This window comes from Tamandua tetradactyla, chromosome 1 (assembly GCF_023851605.1).
Source record: "Tamandua tetradactyla isolate mTamTet1 chromosome 1, mTamTet1.pri, whole genome shotgun sequence".
In the NCBI taxonomy this organism is placed as follows: Eukaryota; Metazoa; Chordata; class Mammalia; order Pilosa; family Myrmecophagidae; genus Tamandua; species Tamandua tetradactyla.
In genome coordinates, this window is record NC_135327.1 from 4,794,168 (window position 1) to 4,820,058 (window position 25,891).

At 35.2% G+C, this 25,891-nt stretch overlaps 1 protein-coding gene and 1 pseudogene across 8 annotated transcripts in view; one reads left to right on the forward strand and one right to left on the reverse strand.

The window, feature by feature from the left end:
• NCOA3 (nuclear receptor coactivator 3) overlaps positions 1 to 25,891 on the reverse strand; it is a 161,382-nt gene that overhangs the window by 93,032 nt on the left and 42,459 nt on the right. The window contains exon 1 of one of the 8 annotated variants that reach the window (XM_077167460.1): positions 1,987 to 2,687. The exons of the other annotated variants lie outside the window; for them this stretch is intronic. The gene's annotated coding sequence lies outside the window, so the exon portion shown is untranslated. Of the gene's footprint in view, positions 1 to 1,986; positions 2,688 to 25,891 lie in introns of those variants that run through there. 8 annotated transcript variants of the gene reach the window in all.
• On the forward strand, positions 3,069 to 3,168 carry LOC143653621 (U6 spliceosomal RNA; annotated as a pseudogene).

Consider the following 25,891-nt stretch of genomic DNA (forward strand, 5'->3'; position numbering starts at 1 on the left):
GAAAACCACTAGCTGGTGACAAAATTCGGCCAGAATCTGAACCCCCTTTTCACTACTCCAAGCTCACAATAATTTTCTTATCATTCCATCTGTCATAAAGCAGTAGTTGTCCAAGTGTGGCTCCCAGACCATATGTATCCGCATCCCTAGGGAACTTAGAAATGCAAATTCTTGAATACCATCCCAGAATCAGATACCGGAAGTAGAGCTCAGCAATCTGTGATTTAACCATCCAGGAGATTCAGACACATTCTAAAGTTTGAGAATCACCGCTTCAGGGGATACCTGACATTTCAGAACTGCCTTAGGGTATAAGCTCCTGAACACCACACTCCTAAGAAAAAAAAAGAAACCAATTGAGGTACTACACCCTTCTTATTGTCTAGCCTGGAACAGTGCTTCTCAAAATTTAGAAAGTAGAACTGAGGGTTAATTAAACAAATGCCTGGACCTCACCTCCTAGATAGATTGCCACTAAGAAGGCCTGGAGTGGAAACCGCAAATTTGTCCTAATAACATATCCCAGATGATAAGGACGCTGCTGGAAAGCAGATCACACTTTTGAATAGCAATGGATTAGAACAAATTCTCTTAGAGACCGCACATATCCCAATGTGAAGAATCATATCCCATGATTAATTTTGAAAATCACAACCAATCTTGTCAGTTTAGTTTACAACCAATCTTGTCAGTTCAGTTTCATTTCTCAAAAGGTACCAATTAGGAATTATGAATTAAGAGTCAATTTGTCATCTACCAAACAACATAATAACAAAGTCTTCAAAGGTATGCATGAAATTTTAATATAGTTCAAGTAAATATGACATGTGGCCACAGGAAAAAAGTATCAATTGAGATACCACAAAAAACAATGAGGTTACTTAGTGATCAATGAGAGGAAGGGGTAAGGTGTATGGCATGCATGAGTTTTTTCTTTTTTCTTTTTATTTTTTTCTCAACTGATGCAAATGTTCTTAAAAATGATCATGATGATGAATACACAACTATGTGATGATATTGTGAGCCACTGATTGTACATTATGTATGGAATGCTTGTGTGTGAAGATTTATTCATAAAAATATTTTTTTAAAAAATGAAAGAGTTTAAAAAGTTGATTGTAATGATAAAAAAATGTTTATTCCTTCTAGTCTCCTATATTCTGGAGCAGCTAGAAGGAAAAATCTGAGAGGACAGTATGGTAGCTCATGACAAACTCTGGGATCTATCCTGTAAATATTTGTTGAAGAATGCTTTGAAAACTATTGTTTTTTTCTTTTTTCATTTTGTATATATGTTACATTACACAATTAAAAAAAAGTTTTAAAAAAAAACTTGATGCATTTGGCAGCAGATTAGAGTCAATCAAACAGAGAATTGGTGCACTAGACAATAGAGCTGATGACATCATTCAAAACGCAGGGGACGACAAACCCCTGAGGGATCTGGACAGTGAATAAAGAAGTGTTGGCAAAATCCCCTTGGGGAAATCGGGAGTTCCCCATCTGGAGAATTCCTGAAATTATGGCAAGCTGTGGGGACGACCACAGGCTGAGCCCTCGATCTTGGGGTTTGCTCCTATGAAACTTACCCCTGCAAAAGACAAGCTAAGCCTACTTAAACTTCGGCCTGAGAGTCACCCACAGAGAACTTCTTTTGTTGTTCAGATGTGGCCTCTCTCTCTACAAGTCAAGATGGCAAGTGAACTCACTTCCAGCTCCCCTCACCCCCACATGGGACATGACTCCCAGGGGTATAAATACCCCTAGCACTGTGGGACAGAAATTTCAGGATGAGCCGGGACCTAGCATCAAGGGATTGAGAAAATCTTCTCGACCAAAAGGGGGAAGAGAGAAAGCAGACAAAATAAAGTTTCAGTAGCTGAGAGTATTCACAGTCAAGAGGTTATCCTGGAGGTTATTCTTACGCATTATATAGATATCCCCTTTTTTAGTTTATGGAGTAGTGGAGTGGATAGAGGGAAGTACCTGAAACCGTACAGCTGTGTCCAATAGCCTTGCTTCTTGAAGATGATTGTATAAGGATATATCTTTTACAGTGTGACTATGTGATTGTGAAGACCTTGTGTCTGATGTTCTTTTTATCTAGGGTAAGGACAGATAAATAAAAAATGTGTATTAAAAAATAAACAAATAATAGGGGAACCGAAGTTAAAATAAATTGAGTAGATCGAAATACTAGTGGTCAATGAGAAGGAGAGGTAAGCAGTATGGTATATATGAATGAGTTTTTTATTTTTTGTTTTTTATTTCTTTTGCTGGAGTGATGCAAATGTTCAAAAAAATGATCATGGTGATGAACACAGAACTATGTGACGATACTGTGAGCCACTGATCGTACACCATGTATAGAATATTTATATGTCAAAAATATTTGTATGTTTATATGTTAAGTTTTTACAATAAAAATATATTTTTTAAAAAAATCTACTTTTATTCTCCAGTTAATCTGCAGCTGAATGAGGGCACTCTTTCCACACCCTTACTTATACTCGTCCATGCCCTTAAAGTCAACATATCACTCTAGGCTCATTTATAAGGATCTCTTCTTGTATTTCATGGTCTAGCCACATTAAGCAACTTACTATTTTCCAGAAAAAAATACAACTTCACTAAACCATTTTGCATAAACTGTTCTCTCTACTGGAATGTTACCCTATTGACCCACCCTCACCTCCAACTTTATACCTTTACAATACTCCTTCTTCCAAAAGCTTACCCAGATGCTTCAGTTCATCTTTTCCACCTTCACGCTCCCAAACCCAAATTTAGATTATATACTCCTCCTATGAGTTTCATAACATCTTTATATATCTGTACTGCACTTACTACCCAGTAATGCCTCTTCTTGTTCTTCTCCCACTTAAAGGCAGACTCTGAGTCTCGCACTGTTGTAGCCACAGTGTCTAACACATAGTAGGCACACAACGTTTTGTTGCTTAAATGTCATGGGATCATCAAGATATATGCAGATGAGTATATATAAGATGCCCAGAGATGTTGGTGGAGAGAGTCATTCAACACACAAAGATGAAAAACATCTGGCTGTTGTGCTCACTTGGGCAGCACATATACCAAAAAAACAAGAGAAAATTACTGTGGACCCTGCACAAGAATGACATGCAAATTCTTGAGGAATTCCATCCTTTAAAAAAAAAAATCTGGAGCATGTTTAATATATGAGAAGCTTTTACATAATTTCATATATATTTGAGAAACACTCTAAAGAAAATATTCTACTGTATATAGGATAATCTTTTTAGTTATAAGTACAAAGTTTTTTCTACAGAAAAACAAGAGTAATTTAGCCATCAAACATTTTGTGGTTCTGATATAAATCTCTTGGATTTAAGAGGTTAAAATATAGTTAAAATATGCTAAACAGCTACTACAATTTTCTGGAATCTCACACACACAGGACTTAATGTCATGCTATATACCAAATGTCTTCAATTTTCTGTTCCAGGAATGATGTTTGGAACTCCACCAAAAATAGAGGAGAAAACCTCTGATTCTTTCATCTTTTCCAGTATATGAATAAACTAGCCAAGAAAGGACAAAATCATGTATATGGTATGGCAGAGAAATTTGTCATAAAATGTCATAAAATGACAAAAAATAAGGCAATATAGTGAAGGTTAAAAACTTTTTATATAATCTGTCTATTTGAGGGTCTCATCCTAAAATGGACATAAAAAAGATCTGGGCTTATTGTGAGGATGTTATGAGAAAATTTACATAAAGCCCCTAAAACGCTCAGGTCCCAATATGTGTTCTAAGTGTTCAACAGTCATAAGTTTTATATTATTTATATGTTCAATATTTCCATTAAATATTTATAATATTATTGCTTTATGATAGTAGAATTTCAGAAAGCAAAGATTCAGGTAGCAAAAGTTACATTCTGTGTTGAAGCATTTTCTACCACTAACTGTTTCTTACTCTCTCAGCTTCTTTTCTGACAATAGTTTACTTTTAAACTGAACACCTAACACCACCAAAAAAAATAATAATAACCCACAGCTATTTTTTTATTATAAATATTGGTTATTGTAATTACTGGCTAAATAAATTGTATGTTTATATTTAATAGAGCAGACAATCTGTTAAAACAAGTATTAAATACTTTAATAATGCTAAATCAAAGTCATCTCTGTATAAAGGGCATTTAAAATCCCACATTAAAACCTCATAAACATAAAGCATCCAAAGGCCCTAAAATATAAAAATAAACTTTTTCTCTATACATACAGATATAAACCATACACACACACACACACACACACACACACACACAAATACAATATAACTACTCTTTCTAAAACCAGATTAGGCTTGCTGAATAGCAATATATTTGTTACTCAAGCTAAATATCAGCACCCATTTGGAATTACTATTTCCAAAGCCCAAAACTAAAACAGCTAAAAACAGAGTCAGGAATTATATACCATACATACCTTTAAATGTCTTTACCTTTTGGACTATTTTTAACATTTTGTGTATTATGTGACTATATTAATTATTTTAAAGGAAAATATGCATACTGTGCATTTTTATGTGCACTTACTAAAAAATGGTCTTCTCAGCCTGAACAATAAAAAAGACACTGTCTCCTGGATAGAGAGAATACAGACTTCAGAATCAGAGGTTTAAACGCCAATACTATCACTTACAAATTATGTGGCCGTAAGCAAATGTTTTCACTTCTCTGACCCTGAAATTCCTCAAACGTAAATTGGGATGAAAATAATCTTTTAAAGGATTATTTGGATTAGAGAGAGAAATTAAGTACCTGGCATAATTCCTGACACAAGCAGACACTCAAAAATGGTAGCTACGATAAGATCATCATCTAAAGAAAATGCATATAAGAAAAGTAGCTGTCTCTGTGAATGTAACGTTTTAAAGCTTTCTACATAGGAATTTTGAAATATCTATCAAAACATAAAGGATAACCCTCTGACACAGAAATCAACTTTGAAGAGTCTGTACTATGGAAATATTTGTACACATGGGTGAAAGATGGAAGAAAAAGTATGTTCTTTGTGGCAATGTTTTAACATCCAATCAATAGAGGGCTGATTTATTATTCAACTAAAGTAGATCCATACTGGCTATCATTTTAGAAATGAAGTAGATCTCTACATGCTGACAAAAAGATAGCAATGGCAGAATAAGCACAATCTGATCCAAAAATACAAAACTGTGTTAATATATGTCTGCAAATGGCTATGATACCAAACTATAAAAATATTTCACTTCTCACTCATATATTCTTTACTATAAACTTTTTAAAGAACATATTATTTTCTAATAAAAAAATAAAGAACAACAAACATGAACAATCTATAGAAACTAATGCTTTCCTGTGCTATAGAATGTGACATGTTAAAGAAAACTTATAAGAAAAACAAAACACTACATTTTTTGTTTGTATGCTGTATGGTAGGGACCACCTTTCAGTCTTTTTCCATATGAGTATCCATTATTACAGCATCATTTGTTGAATTTTTGTTTGGTTGGTTTATGTTTGTTTGTTTTGTTTTGAGGAAGTGCATGGGCAGGGAACTGAACCTGAGTCTCCTGTATGGCAGGCAAGAACTCTACCACTGAACTACCCTTGCACCCCCAAAATACTGTATTTTAATCCTTCTTCCTCATTGAAAAACAGTCTAAAATCTATTTTAATTCCATGTTCAAGATATTCCAAACCAACTTCTATTCAATATTCTCTTAGTTTCTATTTCTTCATTCAATTCTAACTTCATACAGACATTTTAAAAATTGCTAATTAATTGCCACATAACCTGTCATACTCTCAAACTCTTCCTCCTCTAGTCCTTTACTACTGAAAACAGTCTGGAACACAAAATCACCTTAATTCTACCTGAGGAACATAAAATAAATCTGCATCCAAAATCAGACAACTAATTTGAAAGATTCAGCATTTTAGATTATTATGCACTGCAATTCTCCATTATTGAAGATAATCCAAACTTCACTACAGAGAACAATTTGACCTTAGAATCACAGAAGGTCACAATGGAAGTGGATCATCTTGTTTCAGAGATGTGAAAATGAAATATAGCAAGTGACTTGATCAAGTCCACACAGTAAGAGAAAGAGAAAGATCAGTCCTGAATCCTGGGACTCCCAATCCAATATACTTTTGTCTAGATCTTGCTATATAACATTATAACTTACACAGTTTTAAAACAATCCCTTTAAACAAATTAGCAAAAATAGCTTCAGATAACAAATCTGGTTTCATAAATATACATAAATGAAATAAACATTAGCTGGCATATATGCAGTATTACCTACAGAGAGAGTCCTGCATTCAACTGAAATTTCAAGCATGCAAAATATCTTAACCAGACACTGCAAAGGTGTCTGTCTTTCAACCGCAGAGATTTAAATGCTTTATGAGAAACAATTTGTCCAATTTCCCTGGAGACAAGGCAACTAGTTAGATTCTCATTACCTGAAAGTCAAAATTTTCTAGCCATATATGTTTGAAGATCATTTTTTTGTTTTGGTGGCACTTCCTTTTTCACAATCGTGCTCCTCATTTCTGATTTCCAAGTCGCCTTCCAGCCTAAAGGAGGCTCACCGCTCTGATTCTCCTCTGCCCACAACAAAACCCATAAGAAAATAAAGACTAATACAAGGAGGTATTTCTTTTCATCATTTCTTTCACTGAAAACTGGTTTGAGAAAAATAAATGAAAACCTTTGATGAACATCTTTTCTGGCCTAACAGCCACATTTAACTAAAATCCTCAAAGTAAGGACAAAGGAAAATAATAGCAGTATGATACCATGAAATAGAAACCAGGTAGAAAATAGATTGATGGAAATGAGCTTGGAGAAATAAAATAATTACCTTTTTCTAATACAAACAAAGACTGAACCAACTGGCAACTACAAGCTAAGTTTACGAAAAAAAAGGAGTATCAGATAACCAAAAAAGCAAATATTGAGGTAGACAGGTTTAGATAACCTTAAACATAAATGAAATAAAGTAAAATTGCTGCACTGAAAAAGCCACAAATGGAATAAAGTCAAGTATTACGATATATGGTTATGGCTAATTTACAGATAAATCGTTAGCCTTCTATACATACAGGTTAAAATTCAATAGTCAAGGAAAACATAGTTTATCAATACTGTTAACATGAAATGCTGTTCATAAGTATAATTTTGCTAGATTTGATTGAGTAATGCAATGTGATAATTAGATTCATCATTTCCACTGAGTGTTGATATTTTTATTTAACTAAAAACACAAGTATTTAGCGCTGTGAGTGATGAGTGACCTTGAGGCAGCACTTGGAAGGCAGTCACCATGGCAACACTACCACGGGAGCGTCTCATCCTAGCAAAGGGACCAACCTGGTACATAAGAATTTTAAAACCTAGGGAAAAAGAGCTTCCTTGAAACAAATAAAAAATGCTTTAATTAAATTTAAATTACTTTAATTTAAATGTTTACATAACCTCTCTATTTGTGTCTTTCTATTTATTGTTTCTGGAGGGGAACACATACATTAAGGTATTTTAATGGTGAACTACTAAATCATGGATAATCCTTCCTTCCCTTTTTCTTTTGTTTCCTACATGGACAAAATTAATCACTAAAATATGAAAAAATAATGATTTTTAATTTAAAGCATACCTGTTTTAATTTTTCCCACAGAACCACCACTATTCTTATCTCCTTTTAAATATGGTCCTTTCTTTTGTCACTTATTTTTTTGAAATGAACATTTATTTTTCAGCCTTCACTTTGATAAAGAAAACATGAAGTGGGATGGGGGTTGACTTAAAATTTCAAATATAAAATAGGTATTTGTAATTCTGCTTTTCTGCTTATACACACTAAAGAGTCAGTTATTCTTTGCCAAGAACTAGATTCAGTTATCTTTAAAGAATAGAGGAGAGGAATGTGGGGGAAAGAGGGCAACTTCTTTAGTGTTTTTATAGATATTCGTCTTTACTTCAGACATAGAGAAAAATTTGTTTTTCTAGAAAGTCTACTCCATGAGAGCCAGACAGTGACATTTTAGTCATTTTATCACCAGCACAGCCAGCAGAATGCCAAGTGGGTACTAAAATTTGTTATCCAAAGGACTTCAAAGTTTTTGTTCCTGTACCTACCAAAAGACTCTTGAAAAGTTACATATCCTGGAATATTTGTAAGTTGATATTCAAATTGTTCATCAATTTAATTAGCTGCAAAGTTATTAATTTCTATTAAGTGTTTGTATCTTAACAAATGCTAATAAACTGTTACATCACTCATATATTCAAAGGAACCTACATTATTATTATCCCTCACTAACAACCAGGAATTTTACACTATTCCTTTCTCCTTGAACACAAATTTTCATTCCTCTTTCCCCACAGAATTTCAAAATAATGGAAATTATCCTGTTTTTGAAAGAATTTTACAGTTCATGCCATCACTAAAACAAAACAAGGTATATCCATTGAAATAATAAGCTTCATCTGCTCATAGGCTGTAAGTGTTGAAAAGAACATTTTATTCTGATATTTACTACAATCATCAGGATATAATTACTCAAAACATAACTATGTTACACATTTGGATAAAATAAAAAGTTTTTTACCATATGTGACACTGTTAAGATGCAAAGGCAGAAGTTTCTCCTCTTCCCCTGCCTCCCAAATTCATTGTTACCCATGTAAGTTATAATAGTTACAGTAATGTTAACCAATTTATATTTTTTGTTTTGAAAATTATAAACTATTGACATACTAAAGAAGCTAAGTGGACAAAGTTAAGTGAAAGAACTGTCACAATACTTTGAACACAATCTTAGTTATATGACAAAAACTTCAGTGAACATCAAAAATCTTTTTTTCATAATCTCTCAAAGAGAAATGATTAAGTTCCACCTCAATAAAATGAAAACTCAGACTCAGAAAATAACCAGCAGACTATTTGTTACCCAGCCATTATAGTCATTCACTTTTCAAATGCTGATGCAAACATTTCGAAATACCCCTATGCTTTTTCATACCCCAGATCTTATTTTTGAACATCAGTGACAACATATCACAGTAAGAAGAGAGTTATTCCCTTCTTTTGTCACATGAAAAAGCAACTATGAAGGGAGGCATCTGGAAAATAAGACTTGGCAAGCTCTCTCAAGGTGACCAATTTAAGAAAAAAGTTTAAGAATCTGGAAGTTGATTCTCTTTAAATGATGTGTCCAAGCTTCTATCTCTAACCATTAATTTACAGAAAATAAAGAGGACAGAAATGATACCACTTATATGCAAAATCCAGGGTACAGAAAAATCTTATAAAACATAACCCTATTTTGTCAAACAAATAAACTGAAAGGTAAAAAAGAGAAAGAGAATGGAGAAAAAATGTAAATTAAGCGAGATTTAAAAGATATAACAATCAAATGCAATGTGCACATCCTGATTCAAAGAAACCATAAAACATTTGAAAAACTGAATGCCTGGACATTTGATGTTATGGAATTTTGTTTTAAGGTGAGATGATAGTGTGTAAGTGCATGTGTGTAGTTTTATTACTGCTTAACACTTAAAGATACTTACTGAAAATTTTACAGATGGTAGTATGTCACTCGGGAATTGCTAAAAGATAACACACAAAAAAGGAAATATAAGTAAAAGTACGATGCTCATAATTTAGTAATTGTTGAAGATGGGACATTGTTTCATGAGAAATCATTGTAATATTTTCTATTTTTGTATGTCTGAAATTTCACAATGAAAAGCTTTTTTAAAAAACTAGTTTTTCTTTTATACCTATTGGTAAATCTTCATGCACCTCAAGTGAGATCTATATCCATTTCAAGACTATATTCAAGTAAACCTTAACAGTTCAAACACTTTACAGAAGCCAGGAGACCTAGCCACAGAGAAGCATGTTATTCCTGTAAGCCTTTAAGAAAACTGTCTTTCCTTTACAAACTTTCAACACTAATTCTGAATAACAAATATTTTCTCTAGAATGTTATCATTTAGTGTGCATTAGTGTATATATTTGCAATTATTCAGACTTTATTTGGATTACATATTTGGACATGTTTACAAATTCGCCTTTCTGTTGTTCAGTTTTAGGAGTTATTTTTATATTCTGGATATTAAACACTTATCAGATAAATAACTTCCAAATACTTTATCTAATTCTGTAGGCTGTTGTTTCACTTTCTTCATAATGTCCTATAATGTACAAAAGTTTTAAACTGTAATGAAGTCCAATTTATACACTTTTTCTTTTGTGCTGCTCATGCTTACGGGATCATATCTAAGAGTCAACTGACAAATACGAGATTCTGAACATATTACCCCATGTTTCCTTCTTCTAAGAGTTGTTCAGGCTTGGCCTATTTTATTAAGTCCTTGATCCACTTTAGGTTAATTTTTTTTTTTGTATCCTATATGGTAGGGTCATATTTCATTCTTTATCCATGTAAGCATCCCGTAATTGCACCATCATATATTGAATTTGTTTGTCTTGTTTTTGGGGAGGAAGTGCCTGGGCCAGGAATCAAACCTGAGTCTCCAGCATGCAGGCAAGAATTCTACTACTGAACCGCCCTTGCACTCCCCTAGGTTAATTTTTGTATATGGTGGACGTAGGGGTCCACTTTCAATCTTTTGTATAAGAATATCAGTTTTGTAAGTACTATTTGTGAAGAGACTATTCTTTCCCCACTGAGTTCACTTGACATCCTTGTCAACAATCACTTAGCACTTGTACAACAATGGTTATAGTACAATTACTCCTAATTGCCAAATGGTAGAAACTACCCAAGTATCCATCAACAGAAGAATGGATAAACAAAATGTGGTATATACGTTCAAAGGAACGTTATTAGGCAAAAAAGGAATAAAGTTTTGATTCATGCAACATGGGTAAACCACCTAGAAAGCATTATGTTGAGTGAAATAAGCCAGGCACAACAGGCCAAATATTATATTATTCTACTTACACAGAATACCTAAATTAAGTAAATTCATAGAGACAGAAAGAGATGAGAAGTTACCAGGGGCCAGGTAACTGCGTGACAGGAACAAAATTTTGTTCGTTGTTATGTAAAAGTCATAGTTGGGGTAATGTACATAATATTGTGCATGTAATCAATACCACTGTATAGTAACTTAAATGGTTGAAATGGGGAATTTTGTGTTTTATATTCCATAATAAAAAATAGAAAAGAATTGGGAAAAACTGGCCATAGATGTGTGAGTTTATTTCTGAACTCTCATTTACATTACATTTACCTATTTCACTGTCCTTATGCCAGTAACACATGTTTTGATTACTGTAGCACTGTAGTAAGTTTTTAAATTGAGGAGTATTTATACTCCAACTTTGTTCTCCTTTTTTAAAGGTAGTCTTGGCTATTCAGGGCCTCCTGATGTTCCCTGTGAATTTGATGATTGCCTTTTCCATTTCTGCAAAAAGAAGCTGTTAACAGAAGGCTCTGGGTAATACTGATACGTTAACAATAGTTAGTCTTTCAATCCATCTTTCCAATCTTTTAGGTCTTCTTTAATTTCTTTCAATAATGTTTTGCCATTTTTAACATACAAGTCTTTTACATTCTTGGTTATTTATTCCTAGATAATGTATTCATTTAGATACTATTGTAAATGGAATTGTTTTTTTTCTTTCCTTTTGCGATTGATCAGTACTAGCCTATAGAAACAAAATAATGCTCACCTTTTAGCCAATCCTCAATTTTTTACTACAAATAAACACCTAAACTATTTCCAAAGAAGAAATGGAAGAGAAAAGGAAATTTTTTAAAGCCAAGCTAACAGTGCATATAGACCTTGTTAAGAAGCTACTGAGTTGATGGAAAAGTTTTGCTAATGGATGGTTGGTGATGGTAGCCTGTGAATGTAATTACAGCAATGAATTCAATGTGGTTAAAAGGGGAAACTGTAAATTGTATATGTTACTAGAGTAAAACTTTTTTAAAAATCCATATAACTTTACAACACAAACAGTGAGCCCTAAGTTAAACCATGGACTATAACCAATAGTACAATTATAAAAATGTGCTTTCACCAATGATAACAAAAGTACCACACCAACACAAGGTGTTAAACAGATAGTATATGGAAATAGGGTAGTATATGGAAACCCTGCATTTTATGCACAATGTTTTATAAACCCACAACTTCTATAATTGAAAAAAAAGTTTGTGAGGCACTTAAAGCAGATATTTCTAATGGGAAACAACATATCATTAAGAGGGAATAGGTTAATTAAAAGATGGTACATACACAAAAGAAAAAAAGAGGTTATATGCATAACAGGAACCATAAAAATAATGTGGATTTCAACTTTTTACCTGAGAAAGCTATGCAACATATATGATGAAATAATAAAAGTTTACAGAATAGCATATAAAAATCCCGTACATTTCTAATATTTTGTTAAACCTATATACATAGAAACATATAGACAGATGTGTACAAAATTAGCAGCATCTCTGTACTTTTCTGTACAACCTGAAGTATAAACTGAACATGCAAATGAAACTGTACAGAAAGAATATAGCTTTCTTTTGAACCTCTTTGGTGCAACACCAACCCGCTGCCCTGAGCTCTGTGCACACACACAAAGGGCCTGCGCCTCAGACCCATGTACCCAAACAGCCACATCCTCCCTGCCGCTGGGCACCTACACTCACAGGTGCCAGCGCAGCATCTCCAACCTGCACCTATACTGCGCTGTAATGCATCATGGCACTGTTGTGCCCTACCCCATGCCCTGCATCCTGCTCCACATCATCCCACAAATACAAGGCTTTAGACTACTGAAGGAAATCAACTTCCAAAATAAACTAATCAAGATATTTTCATGCCATGAGGAGAGCAGAAGACTAAGCATATCATGCAGACAGATATAGCCCAGTCTAGTGACCAAATTAAAACACCAGAGGAGACACAGATGTTGGAACAACTAAGACGTTCAAATAACTCAAGAAATAAAATTAATGGGAAGGCAAATGACATAAAGGAGATCAAGAAGACACTAGAAGAGCATAAAGAGGAAGGAATTCAAAAGGATAAACAGAAAAATAGCAGGTATCACAGAGATTAAAGGTGCTGCAGAACAAATAAAAAAAAATACTAAAGACACACAACAGCAGATTTGAAGAGGCAGAAGAAAGAATAAGCGAACTAGAGGACAGGACAACTGACTCTGAACACTCAAAACAGCAAATGGTAAAACAGATGGAAAAATCTGAATTGGATCTCAGGAATGATGGACAAAACAAAGCGCACAAATAAAAGAATCACTGGTATCCTAGAAGGAGAGGAGTAAAGGGCTAGGAAGAGTAGTTGAGGATATAATGGGGGAAAACTTTTCAACCCTTATAAAGGACATAATTAGCAAGTCAAAGAAGTTCAACTAACTCCAAATAGAATAAGTTCAAACAGGCCTTTTCCAAAACACATACTAATCAGTCCGTCAAACGCTGAAGAGAAGTAGAAAATCCTGAAAGCAAGAGAAAAACAATCTACTAATACAAGGGAAACCACATAAAACTGAATCCAGACTACTCAACTGGCACTATGGACATGAGAGAAGGCAGTGGTATGATATATTTAAGATCCTGAAAGAGAAGACTTCCAGCCAAGAATCTGTATCCAACCAAACTGTCCTTCAAAACTGAGGGACAAGGGCAGGCCACAGTGGCTCAGCAGGCAGAGTTCTCGCCTGCCATGCTGGAGACCCAGGTTCAACTCCCGGTGCCTGCCCATGCTTATAAAAAAAAAAAATCTGAGGTAGAAACTAAAATTTTCAGACAAACAAATCCTGAAATAATCTGTCAATAAGAGACCAGCCCTATAAGAAACAGCAAAGGGAGTTCTGCCAGTTTGAAAAAATAAGACAGGAGAGGGAGGTCTGGAGGAGGGCATATAATTGAGGAGTACTAGTAAGGGTAACTTAAAGGATAAAATGAGAAAGAGAGAAAAGAATATTTAGATCTGACAAAATCAAAAGGACAAGATGGTGAACTCAAGATATGCCTTTTCAGTAATAATTTTGAATGTTAATGAACTAAACTTACCAATTAAAAGATACAGATTGGCTGAATGGATTAAGAAACATAATCCAGATACGTGCTGCTTAAAAGAGACCCATCTTAGACACAAGAATACAAATAGATTGAAAGTGAAAGGATGGAAAAAGATGTTCCATACAAGTTGTAACCAAAGAAAGCAGAAGTAGCTATACTAATACCGGACAAAATAGACTTTAAGTGTAAAGACATCATAAGGGACAAAGAAGAACACTATATATTAATAAAAAGGACAATTCACCAAAAAGAAATAACAATCAAAAATGTTTATGCTCCCCAAAACTGAATAGAGTGATAGATGTTTCAACAATAATAGTAGGAGACTTCAATATACCACTGCATTAGAATTCTCTAGAGAAACAAAATCAACAGGAAATATTTGTAAATAAAAAATTTATAAAAGTGTCTCATGTAACTGTGGGAACACAGAGTCCAAAATCTGTAGGGCAGGCTGTGAAGCTGACGATTCCAATGGAGGGTCTGGACGAACTCCACAGGAGAGGCTCGCTGGCTGAAGCAGGAAGAGAGCCTGTCTCTTCTGAATCGTCCTTAAAAGGCTTCCAGTGATTAGATTAAGCATCACTCATTGGAGAAGACACTCCCCTTGGCTGATTACAAATGGAATCGGCTGTGGATGCGGCTGACATGATCATGATTTAATTCTATGAAATCTTCTCATCGCAACAGACAGGTCAGCACTTGCCCAACCAGACAAACAGGTACCACCACCTGGCCAAGTTGACACATGAACCTGACCATGACAACCATTCTCCTCTAGAGAAAGAGCAACCTGACAGAAGATCAACAAGGAAATAGAAAAGTTAAACAACTTGATAAATGAATTATAGCTAACAGACATACATAGGTCATTACACCCCAAACACCAGGATATACATTATTTTCTAGTGCTCATGGAACATTGTCCAGGATAGATCATATGCTGGGGCACTTTTTTGTAAATATGTCATTTTTCACAAAAAAGAAAAAAAAGTCAATTATGACGATAAAATACTTATACATTCTAGCCTCCTACATTCTGGAGCAGCTAGAAGGAAAAAATCTGAGAGCACGGTATGATAGCCCATGACAAACTCTGGAATCTGTCCTGTAACTACTTGTTGAAGAGTGCTTTGAAAATATTGCTTTTTTCTTTCTTTGCTTTGTATATATGCTACGTTATACATAACACATAACAAAAAAAGTTAAAAAAAGAAAACTGGCTTTCCAGCATTAAATCCTGTGGAATTTAAGGAGTATCATTCTCATGTTCTCTTCCTGATAAATTTATTACAGAATCAATTTCAAACAATCCAAAACAAAAAACCGGAAAGGCCACATCAACACAAAAAGGTGGTGGAAATTAAACATATACTTACCTTAAAAAAAAAAAAAAACTTGGAATGGTGATTACAAGAGATTAAGATGGCTATATGCTTTGACAATATAGATGCGCACAACTATCAAAAATGATGGGGCGGGCCGCGGTGGCTCAGCGGGCAAGAGTGCTTGCCTGCCATGCCGGAGGACCCCGGTTCGATTCCCGGCCCCAGCCCATGTAAAAAAAACAAGCGAACAAACAAAATATAATAAAAAATAAAGATGTTTTCCTTCCTTCCATCCTTCCTTCCTTCTCTGTCTTTCTTTCCTTCCTTTCCTTCCTCTCTCTTTAAAAAAAAAAAAAAAAAAAAAAAAATGATGGGAAATAAGGACGGCATGTAAAGACTAGAAAAGCTTGCTGACGGCCTTGTAGATATTAATTGGAAGTAAAAGAATATTATTTTAAATCAGATCCTGAGGAACACAGAAAAGAAATTATTACATAATTTCAATAGTACTCAAAGTAAGGAACCAACAGACAATAATCCAGTAGGGGGAAGATCTAAATATATTGTACGAAGGTTTTAATATGAAGGCATTAGCTAGAACAGAAATATTAAAAGAAAATAGTTAAAAAAAAAAACTAAGAAAAGATGAAACATCACATAAAGACAAGGATATAGTCTCATAAACACGCTACTACCCCAAACCACCTAAAAAAAATAAAATAAATCAAAAGAAGGCAGAAGGAAAAAACTAATAGAGCAAAGGTCAAATTGGATCCTGGAATTTTTCAGAAGTGGAAAACTTAAGTGCAATTTCGTTAACAGTATTATATCAATGTTAATTTCTTAGTTTTCATTCTGACATCATAATTACACAAGATGTTAACATTAGAGAAAGCTGAGTGGATAAAGCATACAGAAACACTGTACTGCTGCACACTTTTATTAAGTCTAAAATTAATTCAAAATAAAGTTTGTAAAGATATTTGAGGGAAAAAATTATTTTCACCACTGAAGAATGCAAATAAACCAATGCATTGTTTTAAAATTTGGTAAATTTTTTAAAAAAAGGAGCCAAACATTTATTCTGCTTTAGTCTATGTGAACTGTACCACATGGGTTAACCAAATAGTTGATTAGTAAAGTTTTCCCTTTATAGAAATATCCTATTTTTTTTGTATGCTATATGGTGAAGTCATATTTCATTATTTTTCTGTGTGAGTATCCTGTTATTGCAGCACCATTTATTGAATTTTTGTTTGTCTGGTTTTTTACTTGTTTGTTTTTCTTGTTTGTTTTTTTGGGGAAGTGCCTGGACCGGGACTCAAACCCAGGTCTCCCTCATGGTAGGCAAGAATTCTACTACTGACCTACCCTTGCACTCCAGAATTTATTACTATTTTGCTAGCCCTAATAAATTAAACTTAGGCACTGATCAATAATAGCTGGTAGTATAACCCACAAAAAAGAAACCAGTGAGTAAATGTCTCCTGATAAATTACACTACATATGAACTCATCTCACGGTGGTAATCATCAAGCCTGCAAGATGGTCCTCAGTGTTTCAACTCTCCTGGTACAGAGTATCAGCGTTGGTCTGGGCAAGCAAAAAAGAGCAAAAGTGAAAGCCACTTCTGGGTCTTAAAAGGCCCTGCAGTTTTCCTCCTCCCTCTTCCTGAGGACACTGGGGCAATTCTATGGAGAGTCACATAAGGCAGGAACTGAGACTTCCTGCAAACAGTCAAGTGAGTGAGTCACCCTAGAAGCGGATCCTATAGCGCCTCCGTATCAAGCCTTCAGATGACTACGACCCCTGGGTAATAGCCTGTCTGCAACTTCATGACAAACCCTGAGACAGAACCACTACCTAACTAGGCTGTTTCCAGATTCCTAGCCCTCAGAAATTATATAAGATAACATAGTTTTAAGGTGTTAAATTATGGGATAATTTGTTACAAAGCAATAGAAGTAATACACTTGCCAAAATCATGGAAACTGAATCTGATAGTCTTGAGGGACAGTAACTATCAATCCATAAAGGATACAAAAAAGAAAGGGCCAATTTAAAGAACACCACAAAGATACATTAACAAAATTCTGGAGTGGTAAAAAAAACAAAAAAAGTGTACAAGAAAAACAACGAATAAACTAAAAGGAGAAAAGAGAAATGGAATGGGGCCTATATTCAGAGCTGTGATTCCACTCGAATCAAGATGGCAGAGTGAGGAACCTCAGGACTCCAGTACCCCAAAGAAGCTTTGAAAAACCAGCAACAACTGACAGAAACATCCTTCTCACAGTTCCAGTAAACAGTTAAAGGACTGAATAACAAACAGGGTCATTATCAAATCAAGAAAAAGGTATCTTAAAAGCAGTAGGATCAGAGTGGTGCAATGGTAGCTCAGTGGCAGAATTCTTGCCATGCCAGTGACCTGGGTTCAATTGCCAGAGCCTGCCCATGCCAAAAAAAAAGCCAACAGGATCAACAAATCCTAAAGAACACCTAGGGTTTTATCTGAGAGTCTACAGAGGTTCCATGAACTATGATTACTTTCCAGAAACCTACAACCTCCAGATAAGTTCTGAAACCCAGAGGGGTCAGTCTCTCCAAGAACATCAATTACTTTCATCCCCCTATTCCATAATATCAACAGTCCTTTCCCACACCAAACTCTGAATTCTGTTCTACAACTGTTGCAGTATGCTTTGAAATTTATTGCTTTTTTATAGATATGTTATTTTTCACAATAAAAAAAAATGAACAGAAAGAAATAAAAAAGGCAGTAGGGTCTAATAACACTCTGGCTGGCCCATCCCTCAACCCTTCACTGGCTAGTCATGAAGCTAGCCTGCACACACGTGGATCCTGGGTGTAGGTATCAGAGGGAGGAGAGTAACCCTTGTACACATACTGGGAGCATGTATGTCTGCCCCATCTTTCTGGTAGTGGCCTGAGGGGACTGAACAAGGACATGTGTGCTGGTCTGAAAGGATGTGTGTACTCCAGAAAAGCCATGCTTTAATTCTAATCCCATTTTGTAAAGGTAACCGTTTCTTCTAATCCCTATTCAGTACTGTATGTTTGAATCTGTAATTAGATCATCTCCCTGGAGATGTGACTCAATCAAGATTGATTGTTAAACTGGATTAGGTGGAGATATGTCTCCACCCATTCGGGTGGGGCTTGATTAGTTTACTGGAAGCCTATAAAAGAGGAAACATTTTGGAGATTCAGAGACAGCAGAAAATGCTGCGGCACCACAAACCAGAAGAGTCCACCAGCCAGTGCTTTGGAGATGAAGAAGGAAGATGCCTCCTGGGGAGCTTCATGAAACAGGAAGCCAGGAGAGAAAGCTAGCAGATGACGCTGTGACGCTCTCTTCCAGCCAAGAGAGAAACCCTGATTGTGTTCGTCATGTGCCTTCTCACTTGAGAGAGAAATCCTGAACTTCATCAGCCTTACTTGAACCAAGGTATCTTGATCTGGATGCCTTTGATCGGACATTTCTATAGACTCGCTTTAATTGGGACATTTCTACGGCCTAAAAATGGTTAATTTGCAACTTATTAAAATCCCCCTTTTTAAAAGTCATTCCATTTCTGGTATATTGCATTCTGGCAGCTAGCAAACAAGAACAGATTTTGTTACCTGAGGAGTGGGGTGCTGCTGCACAGGCTCACTGTTCCTGAAACTGAACTGCAGGCAGAAGACAGCTCACAGAGTTCTCCTACAAAATGCTGTGGGAGAGCACAATGCAATGGTGGCTCAGGGGCAGAATTCTCGCCTGCCACACCGGAAACCCGGTTTCAATTCCTGGAGCCTGCCCATGTCAAAAAAACATGTTGTGGGAGAGCAACCAAATCTGAATGTCCACAGCAACAGACTGTTGACTACAGAACATAAAATATAGGGCCCAGGACCATGAGGAAACACTTCCTGGAAAAGACAGAACAATCAGTATCCATGTAAATGGATACTGGGCCACAAGGACAAATGCAAGCCCAAGACGAGAAGCATGCCCAGAAAGGAGCAGGGAGTCCCTAAACCTAACCACGCTATATGAACTAGCACTAAAGGACAGCACCCACACAGTTCAATCTGCAAACACTAGGAAGTGTTTCCTTTCTTTCTTTCTTTCTTTCTTTTTTTTTTTTGTCAACACTCGACATTCAAGGAAAGCTATGCCATAACACTAGCAGAATACGTAAGGAACAGATGCCTCAGAGTCTAAATCACAGCAACGACACAGTAAAGTATCAAAATGTTCACGTTTCAACAAGAGATTATTAAGCATACAAAGAAACAGGGAACAACAGCCCAGATAAAAGAGTTAAAGCATTAGAAACTATCAATAAGAAGGATCAGACCTGGGATATATCAGACGAAGATTTTTTAAAAGACAGTCCTAAAAGTGCTCAAAGAGCTAAAGGGAAAACATGGACAAAGAACTAAAAGAAATCAGGAAAAATGATAGATGAACACAAAGAAAATATCAACAGAGAGATGGGAATTATGAAAAGGAACCAAGCGGAGTTGAAGACCACAGTAACAGACATTTAAAATTCCCTAGAGGGGTTCAACAGCAGATTTAATCTGGTACAAAAAAGAAACAAAGGGGCGGGCCGCGGTGGCTCAGCGGGCAAAGTGCTTGCCTGCTACGCCGGAGGACCTCGGTTCGATTCCCAGCCCCAGCCCATGTAACAAAAACGGAGAAACAGAATACAATAAAACAAGATAAATGTTTAAAAGATGTTTCCCTTTCTTCCTTCCTTCCTTCCTTCTATCCTTCCTTCCTTCTCTCTGTCTTTCCTTTAAAAAAAAAAAAAAAAAAAAAAAAGAAACAAAGAATTTGAAGATAAGACCATTGAAATTATCCACTCTGAGGAGTAAAAAGAAGGAAGAATAAAGTGAAAAGAACCTGAAGAAGTCCCAGAAGGAAAAGAAAGAGAAAAAGGCAGAGAATATTCAAAGAAATTTCCAAACTTGTCAAAAGACAAGAATATAAACATTCAAGATGCTCAAGGAACTCCAAACAGGATAAACCCAAATACACCTACACCACAGCATTATATATAATTTTTCAAACTATCAAATGCCAAAGATAAAGAGAGAATTCTGAAAGCCACAACAGAGAAGCAATCTGTCATGTACAAGGAAGCCTCAATAAGATTAAATGTTGATTTCTCATCAGAAACCATGGAGGTAAGGAAGCAGTGGGATGACATTTAAAATGCTGAAAGCAAAATTTATATTTTGGGTAGTGCATTATCTAATTTAATTTGTACAGTCAGTCTAATCGAACACCATAATTACATGGAATCGTCAACAGGGCATGAGATCTTGCTGGTTTGTACAGATTAGTGTGATGCCTGGATATATGCCAGAGTAATTTGGGCAGAAAATAAAAAAGTATTTGCAAAGTCCCCTTCAGGGACTGGGGAGAAAGAGGGAAATACTAAACTTCCCCATCTGGGGAATTCCTGATATTCTCTCAAGCAGTGGGGGCAACCCATACAGTAGGCCGAGACCTCGACCTTGGGCTTCAACCCTAGGAAACTTATCCCGGCAAAGAAAAAACTAAGCCTACTTATAACTATGCCTAAGAGTCACCCCCAGAGAACCTTTTCTGCTGCTCAGATGCCTCTTGGTAGGTGAACTCACTACCTTCCTCCCTATGTGGAACATGAGTTCCCAGGGGTATAAATCTTTCTGGCACTGTGGGGGGACAGGACTCCTGGGATGAACTGGAACCCAGCATCATGGGACTGAGAAAGCCTTCCTGACCAAAAGGGGAAAGAGAGAAATGAGACAAAATAAGGTTTCTGCGGCTGAGAGATTTCAGAAAGAGTCAAGAGGTTATCCTGGAGGTTATTCTTACACATTATATAAATATCCCTTTTTAGTTTATGATTCATTATAAATGGCTAGAGGAAAGCACTGGAAACTGTTCAACTGTGTTCGAGTAGCCTTGATTCTTGAAGATGACTGTACAACTATATAGCTTTTACAAAGAGACTGTGTGACTGTGAAAACTTGTTCCTGATGCTCCCTTCATCCAAAGTATGGACAGATGAGAAAAGAAAATAAGGAAAAATAAATAAGTAAATAATGGGGGGGGGGGGTAGATAAGGGGTAAAAAAAAAAAAACAGGTAGAAATTCTTTTTTTTTTTTTTTTTTGTCAACACCTGACATTCAAGGAAAGCTATGTCATAACACTAGCAGAATACGTAAGGAACAGATGCCTCAGAGTCTAAATCACAGCAACGACACAGTAAAGTATCAAAATGTTCAAGTTTCAACAAGAGATTATTAAACATACAAAGAAACAGGGAACAATAGCCCAGACAAAAGAGTTAAAGCATTAGAAATTCTTTTTTGTGACAGATTCAACCTGCTATTGAACCCCTCTAGGAAATTTGAAATACTGATGGTTAACGAGAGGGAGAGGTACAGGGTATGGGATGTATGAGTTTTTTTCTTATGGGATGCGTGAATTTTTTCTTTTTTCTTTTCATTTCTTTTTCTGGACTGACACAAATGTTCTAAAAATGATCCTCTTGACAAACAGACAACGATGTGATGATACTGTGAGTCACTGATTGTATACTATGGATGGACTATATATGTGTGAAGATCTCTCAATAAAAACATGTTTTTTCAAATGGTGAAAAAATTGCCAGCCAAGAATTCTATTCCTAGCAAAACTGTCTTTCAAAATGAGGGAGATTAAGACATTCCCAGATAAACAAAAGCTAAGGAAGTACATCACTACTAGACCAGCCCTACAAGATATGCTAAAGGGAGTTCTACAGATTAAAAGGAAAGGACAATAAACAATAATAGATCTAAGCCACAAAAAGAAATAAATACCTCTCATAAAGGTAACAACATTTACCTTTACACAGTGCAAGTATTACTGTATTTTTGGTTTGTAACTCCACTTTTTACTTTCTACAAAATCTAAAAGGCAAATGCACAAATTGGAGTGATAAATCAGTGTCTGGACTCATAATATACGTACATGTGGTTTGTACAGGGAAGAGGATGGGGGATAAAGGAACATAGTTTGTGTGTACCACTGAAGGTAAATTGGTATATAAGCAAATGAGACTGTTACAGATTTAGAATGTTAAATTTAAGATACCAAATAAATACATAGGAATTACACAGATATAGAAGATGCTTGTCAATATATACAAAAGAAATGGCAATATTGATTGCCTCTAGGAAGGAGCAAGGTAACTAGAAAAGAGAAATGGGAGGGAAACCTTACTTCATATTCTTTTGTAGAGTTTCTACTTTTGTTATAGCCAATTACATGAATCATCAACTAAAAACTAAGAAGAAAAAATATTTTAAAAATCAGGGAAGAACCTTAAGTGTCATCTAAATCAGATTTCTCCAAAAGGTTAAACAAAATGGCCAAGACTATTCAGTTAAGTCCAAAATACAGTTGTCCTACCTTCCAGTCCTTAACCACTGCTGAGGCACTAACTGGTCTGCAAAACAAATAATATACTTTAGAACCTGAAGTTAAATTCTGAATATCAGATTCAGGAATGTAGCCTGAAACACTAGCAATCACATACTTCTGAAACATGGAGGACCGCTCTTTGTGTACCATGTGTCTTTAACTAAGAATGCCTATTTCAAAACACAGAAAACTTAGTCACAATTTAAAAGGGGATAAATGTTTCCAACCTTTAGAAATTCATCACAAATTTTAATGGCCACAGAGAATAACACTGGCAATGACTCAGAAAGTTCAACTGGTTGTAAATATGGCAAGAGTTGCTCTCAAAGCATTTGGGGAGGAGAAGTTCCCCCTTTTTTTTCTCTTTTAATAAGAAAAACCACCTCTCTAGCAAAGAAAGCCTTGCTGTTGTTGTTGGCATGTGCAGGCTCGAGAATCAAACCTGGGTTGTTTCCATTCTTCTCCACCCTAAGATCCTTCTTTTACAGAGAACACTATCCCCATCAACTCGAGTCCACAGAAGCAAATAAACGAACACAGAAAACATGATTTCTTTTGTTTTCTCTATTTTTCAGTAGTTCCTCTGTGCTTATACAGAGAAAAAAAAATTAAGGTACAAAAGTTTTTCATGTTCAATAGCTTTCAGTTCCATTTATATCAAACATTAATATAATTTTAAAACTAAAACGAATAATCTCACTAACTGAAATTATTTCCCAGAAATTCATTTAAATCTTTCCCTGATTTACCCCAGCCTGAAAACATCTCTCCTTTCTCTGAACTCTAAAAGTAATTATTTGTGCAATTTATTTGGCAATTAATCCTGCACTGCCTTGTTAAATCTCTTCCATTATTGTCTGAAATGTTATTTAAATGTTTTGTGATTCTCTGGCTTTCATGTTTATTTCTCATCTCCTCAAACAGACTATAAGTTCCTTGAAGAAGAGATAAGGCCTCATATTGTTTTGCTTACACACTGACACATAGAGTAGTTGCCACGCAGTAAATACAAAGTTATTTGTTACTTAGGAAAAAGGAAGAAAAATCCCATCCATTAAGAAAATGTTTAAAGCTACACCAACTAGGAATTTTAAAACCAGAGTGTAAAGGCCAATGTACTATCTTGTTTCCCTGACTCTCTAAACAATGTGGGATGAGAAAAGGGCATGGCTCTGGAATCTAAGACCTCAATTTGGATCCTTTATACCTTGTAAACCTCGTGAATTTAAACCATAAGCTTCAATTTCTTCATCTCTAAAATGGGGATAATAATAACTACTTCTAAAAGGTTCTGTGGTAGTTAAATGAGAGCATATAATGACTGACAATCCTTACTTTAGTCTCTTAAATTTTCTTTATTTTTTATATCTTTCAAATCAGAGCATTATGCTAATTACAGTATGATACTAGTAGTTTTACATTTTCTTTCTTACTATAATAATAGCATCTTAAGCTTGATGAAATTCGGTAATAGCTGGGAGCATCCTCAACAAATGTTAGTTTCTCTCCTTTCCTCTTTCACACCTATTCACGCACTATAATATGAACAGGAAACACCTCACTCACCACCAAATCCATTCAAAGGGATTATCCCTTTGACAAAGATTATATACTCAATAAATACAAACTGTTGCTACTGCCACTCAATTCATTCAACAGATATGTAAGCACTTATTATGTGACTGAGACTATCATGGGCAATAAAGATACAACAGTAAAAAATAAATAAATAAATAAGCAGCTCCCGACCCTCAGAGAGTACATATGATTTCCACGGCACAAGAAAAAAAAGTCAAAATACACAACTGGGTCAACAGATTATCCCACACGTTAAAAAAAGCTAACCATTCCAGAAAGACACTACAACATAACACTACCTGGGTAAAACATTAAGGTAAACCTAATCAAAAGGCAAAGGTCCTAAATAAAGGGCATCAAGCTTTTTTGCTTTAAATAAAGATTTGGATAAAAGTAAAACAGCCTCAACAGATGCTAAAAGATAAATACAAAAAAATGGGGGGTGGTTCTAACTATATTGTCCATTTTCTTAAATAAAAATATTAACATAAAAAGAACGGGGAAGTATCATCTAGTTTCTAAAAATAAACATTAATATTAGATTCACTTCAAAAAGGGGAATAATAAAAATTCTGGTTATGAAATACACATTCTCCTCTCAGGAAACAGAACTATACTGCTAAAAATCATTTTATAATATGTGTCAGTAAATCATTTTTCCAAAGCTCCTATAATTACAGTTAAAAATGTAAAAAAACATCAGATTCTCTACGATAAAATATTAAAGCTCAAGTTTGCGACTACAATTCATCCAACTCAAATAAATTAATAGTACATATCTCCTGTTTCTACATAAAAACTGACACACTAAATGACTACAGCATTCCATATCCAAAGACATGTGACAGATTGACTAAAGGCCATCTAAGTGAGACATTTTCATTCTGTTGGTTTGTTTTAACTTTTTATTTTGAAATAACTGAACTTAAATGAAATCACCAAATACAATACAAAAACAACAGAGATAACTCCAATACAACTCCACCCATATACAGATTTACCAACTTTTAACATTTTGTATTATTTGCTACATCATTCTAACTAGCTGCCTGAGTATTTTCTAAAACCATGAGAGCAAGATGCATATACCAAGATCTTTTACCATTTATATTTTTCATGTCTACTTCCTAAGAACATGGATAGTCACTTATATAACCACATTAAGTACAATTATCAAGTACAAAAAATTTAGCATTAACATAAAGCATATGGTTTATATTCCAATTTTTTCAATTGTCCCCACAACATGCTTGACACCTGTTCTAGTTTGCTAGCTGCCAGAACGCAATATATGAGCAACAGAGTGGCTTTTAAAAAGGAGAATTTAATAAGTTGCTAGTTTGCAGTTCTAAGGCCGAGAAAATGTCCCAATTAAAACAAGTCTA